This window comes from Pygocentrus nattereri, chromosome 3 (genome assembly GCF_015220715.1).
Source record: "Pygocentrus nattereri isolate fPygNat1 chromosome 3, fPygNat1.pri, whole genome shotgun sequence".
Lineage (NCBI taxonomy): Eukaryota > Metazoa > Chordata > Actinopteri > Characiformes > Serrasalmidae > Pygocentrus > Pygocentrus nattereri.
This window is the reverse complement of record NC_051213.1, coordinates 48,052,169-48,057,168: the sequence shown is the minus strand read 5'-3', so window position 1 is coordinate 48,057,168 and position 5,000 is coordinate 48,052,169. Positions and strand designations below refer to the sequence as shown.

The 5,000-nt window shown below is 40.3% G+C and overlaps 1 protein-coding gene across 2 annotated transcripts in view; it reads right to left on the bottom strand.

The window, feature by feature from the left end:
* Window positions 1–5,000, bottom strand: part of cacng6b (calcium channel, voltage-dependent, gamma subunit 6b) — a 15,662-nt gene that overhangs the window by 9,214 nt on the left and 1,448 nt on the right. The gene's annotated exons all lie outside the window — the stretch shown is intronic.

The following is a 5,000-nucleotide window of genomic DNA, read 5'->3' as shown; positions in this document are numbered from 1 at the left end:
ATTTCCATAGTCTTGCTGCACCCATTTCCATAGTCTTGCTGCACCCATTTCCATTGTGACGGTACACTCATTTCCATAATCATACTGCACCCATTTCCATAGTTACACCACTCTCGTTTCCATGGTTACGGTATACTCATTTCCATAGTCATGGTACACCTATTTCCAAGGTGATGGTACACTCATTTCCATGGTTACGGTATACTCATTTCCATAGTCATGGTACACCTATTTCCAAGGTGATGGTACACTCATTTCCATGGTTACGGTATACTCATTTCCATAGTCATGGTACACCTATTTCCAAAGTGATGGTACACTCATTTCCATGGTTACGGTATACTCATTTCCATAGTCATGGTACACCTATTTCCAAAGTGATGGTACACTCATTTCCATGGTTACGGTATACTCATTTCCAAGGCTACACTGCATCCATTTCCATAATTACACTACACTTGTTTCCATGGTTACAGCATACTGCACACGTTTCCATGGTGATGTTATACTCATTTCCATAGTTACAGTGTATTCATTTCCTTGCTTTGCTACACCTATTTCTATGGTTATGGTATATTCATTCCCATAGTTATGCTACACCTATTTCCATGGTTACAGTACACTCATTTCTATATTTATGCTACACTTGTTTCCATGGTTATGATATACTAATTTCCATAGTCATGCTACACTCATTTCCATGATTACAGTCTACTTGTTTATTTAATTATTCTACACCTGTTTCCATGGTTACGGTATACTCATTTCCATCCTTATGCTAGGAGATCCACTATGCCAGGAGTTTCCATGGCCATGCCACATTAACTTCTACACCATACTACACCCATTTCCATCATTACGCTACACCTATTTCCATGGTCACGATAGGTTATGATAGACGTATGTCCGTAGTTTCACTACACCCATTTCCATGGTCACGCAAGCCAGTTCCATGGTTATGCTAGGAGTTCCACTATGCTGATAGTTTCAATGGATACAGTCTGCTCACCTTCACATTTACACTATATCCATCTCCATCGATATGCTAGTAGTCCCACCATTTGGGGCTAAATGATATTACAGTTCTCTTCATCTACAAGATGAAGAGAAATTTCAAATAAAACTATAAAGCAGACAAAGAAAGGAGACATATATCATTTCATGAGAGGACAATCCATTCTGTTAAAGCTACACTTTTCTGGCTGCATGAGCAGATAAGCAGTTCAATGGGCCGAATTAATTAGCTATCGTTAGCTGGCGTTATCATTAACGTTAGCCTGCATCAATGATAAACTAGCTATCTAGGGGCAGTCGTGGGCTGGAGGTTAGGGATCTGGCCCTGTGACCGGAAGGTCGCCGGTTCGATCCCCAGGGCTGACAGTCCATGACTGAGGTATGACTCCCCGGCTGCTGTGGATAGGGCTGCCCACCGCTCCGGGCAAGTGTGCTCACTGTCCCCCAGTGTGTGTGCTCACTAGTGTGTATGTGGTGTTTCACTTCACAGATGGGTTAAATGCAAAGGTGGAATTTCCCCGTTTGTGGGATCAAAAAAGTATCACTTCATCTTAATTATGGGTAACGTTAGATAAGTAACATGCATGGTTGGCGCAGGCGTATGTACAAATGCCAAACATAGTGTGGCGTGTTCAAGAAATGCTGGCATGCTAATTCTAAGTTATTTGTTCTTCAGCATATTTGGCCGAGTTATTCTGCTACAGGCTCTTATTGTGAAGGGCAAGGGGGTGATGTGTGTGTGCGAGCAGCAAAAACTGAGTTGAGTGCCGAGAGAATGCCTCTCCTTTGCACGGTGTGGCTGTGGCCAACAACAGCTGGATAGTAAAGCATCACAACTTGTGCAAAAGCTGTGTCTGGGGGGGGGGGCAGTGTATCGCAAGAGGTCAGAGACCCCCCTAATTTTGATTCCTTTGTGGGAGAGTAAAAGATAAATCAAGCGCGAACTTCAATTCTCCTGATTCATGGCTTTACCCCTCACCATACATACTATTTTCATAACTAATCTAGCCAAAGAGCTGAAGGCCTCATACTGGGAAAATGCATCAGGAGCCAAAAATATCCTTACCTTCTCCCATTCACCTATTTTTACAAAGCCCATTGCCGGTCAGGCTGCATACGGCAGATTAATATGGGTCAGGCGGTGCATTGGCCTCAGAATTACAGCTGGCTGACCCCCCCGCACGGCCTAACTCTAATACTAATACTCCTTTAGCCCTGCACGTTTGATGTGAGCCATTTGTGGAGCATATAAATACCTGCACATTACTCACAGCACAGGAGGGCAAGGTGCCTGCATGTGTCAGTAATTCTTAAACTAAGATGAGACGAGGGCTGATTTATAGAGGATTATACGACTTGAGAGATGAGACGAGAGTAACACAAGAGAGAGCGAGAGCGAGAGAGGGAGAAAGTGAGAGAGCGAGAGAGAGGGGGGGGGGGGGGGTGTTAATTCATTTGTGACTTGCTGACTGACAGGGAGGCTAAAGTCATTAGCAAGGAGAGACAGAATCATGACCTTGTTCACCAACACACACACATCCAGGAATGTTTTGGTCTGTCGCTCATTGAGAACACCCACTAAAAAAGTACCTGTGGAAAGCAGCTACAATTATACTGATTACATAAGCAAAAGAAAACATGAAAATCGTTTGGAATAAAGACACAAAGCACAGACTGCACTCATTTACACCCTCCTAGAGAAACAAGCATAGCTGCTCACCTCTGAAACCAGCATATCGCTGTTCTTGGAACAGAACCTCGTATCTCCAAATTGGTAACTTTACAGGAGAAGGAAAAAACGTACTTTACTTTTAATGGAAGTCAATGGAACCAGAATTTTTTCCAAGTATTTTTGAGCCGTGTCCTTTGGCCCATTCCTCATGGAATTTACACCCAATGTAAAGAGCAACAGATAGTTTCAAATTATGACAAAAACTGAAAAACAACAAAAAATAGAGATTCAAGGTTTTCTTCAGACACCAGTGATATGTTGTCTTTTGGATGCTGGTATGCTGGTAAATGTAGATTAGGCATCTACAAACCTTCCCTGACACAAAAGTCAAAGAAGGCCATCAAAACAAAGCAATAACGAAGAGCTTTACTCCATCACAGGCTAAAAGGAACCCACCAGGAACATCTAAGTAGATAACGTAACCCTGATGTCAGTTCAGCCGGAGAAGAGCTTAGCAATACAGGCAAAATCTCACTCTGAGCTTAAATTTCCCAGATATAAGGAAAAATCCTGATCATGACCAGCTCATGATCAGCATTCAGTATCCGTCATAACTTTCTACTGCTAACTGAAAGATTCTGTAAAGTTTTCATTCACTTTCTTAAGGTAACACGTTCCTACGTGAATAGCTAGGTAAGCTAAACAGCAAAACAGAGCCACTGAAGAACCATCCTGTAGATTTCTTAGAACCCATCATCTATTAGCACAGCAAGTGATGTCTGTTAGACTCCATTCGTGTCTAAAATAAAATGTGAGTTGAATCCAAACGACAGAATGCCATTCAGCCCCATTCAGCCCCGCTCCAGGTAAGTGCCCTCTAGTGTGTGTGTTCACTAGTGTGTATGTGGTGTTTCACGGCATGGATGGGGAGCTGAAATGTCCCCGTTGGACTAATGAGGGTCACATAATCTTAACAATCTCAGGTAGTTGGCCAACAGGTTAGCCAAACCTGCTGTAAAATCAGAGCTGGCCAACATCCGATAGACAAATCTGAAACTAAACAACAAAACTGCAGCTTGTTAGCCAACGACCAGCTGAGCCTCATATCCAGTGCTAATGGTAACTAATCAGCCAAATCTGAAGTTCACTGTGACTATAATCCACACTGAGTGGTAAATATTGCAGCTGGCTGGCTAAACCAGAAACTAGCTGTGAGCGCTGATAATTAAAATCGAGCTAGTTAGCCAACTATGAAACTCCTAATTCATCAGAACACCTAGAGCAACATGTAGGACAACCAGGTCCTGAATCCACACAGCAGGATGAAATAAAACCCAACACCCCCGCCCCCAAAATAATTATACATATATATAAACACGCAGCACTGTGTGAGTTTTAGGCATCTAAGCCGATTTTTAACCAGTTGACCTCAGCAGTGAGTTTATCACAATATACATTAGAATAAAGTCGTATTCATAATTCAAATAAATATATATATATATATATGTATCGTTGCTGTCGGAAGAAAACCTTGTATCTCCATTTTTGGCATTTTTCAGTTTTTGACATAATTTGAAAGTATCTATTACTCTTTACATTGTTTGTAAATTTTATGATGAATGGCCTAAAAGAAATTACCCAAAATGACATGGGAAAAATTCTGGTTCCATTGACTTACATTGAAAGTGAAGTATGTTTTTTCCTTCTCCTGGAAAATTGATGCCTAAGACTTTCACACAGTACTGTACACACACACATATATATATATATATGTGTGTGTGTACAGTACTGTGTGAAAGTCTTAGGCATCAATTTTCCAGGAGAAGGAAAAAACATACTGAAAAATGCCAAAAATGGAGATACAAGGTTTTCTTCCGACAGCAACGATACATATATATATATATATATATATATATATATTTATTTGAATTATGAATACGACTTTATTCTAATATATCATACATATATATATATATGTATGTATAAAAGAAAATCTTGTATCTCCATTTCTGACGTTTTTCAGTTTTTGTCATAATTTGAAACAAATGTCTGTTGTTCTTTAGGTTGTGTGTAAATTTCATGATGAATGGACCAAAAGAAACGGCCCAAAATAAATAACTTGGAAAGACGTCTGGTTCCATTGACTTCCATTAAAAGCAAAGTAGGTCTTTCCTTCTCCTGTGAAGTGACTATTTTGGAGAAACGAGTTTACTTTGGACAATAGTGACACACACACACACACACACACACATATATATATATATATATATATATATATATATATATATATTAAAGAACATCTATATAGAACCTT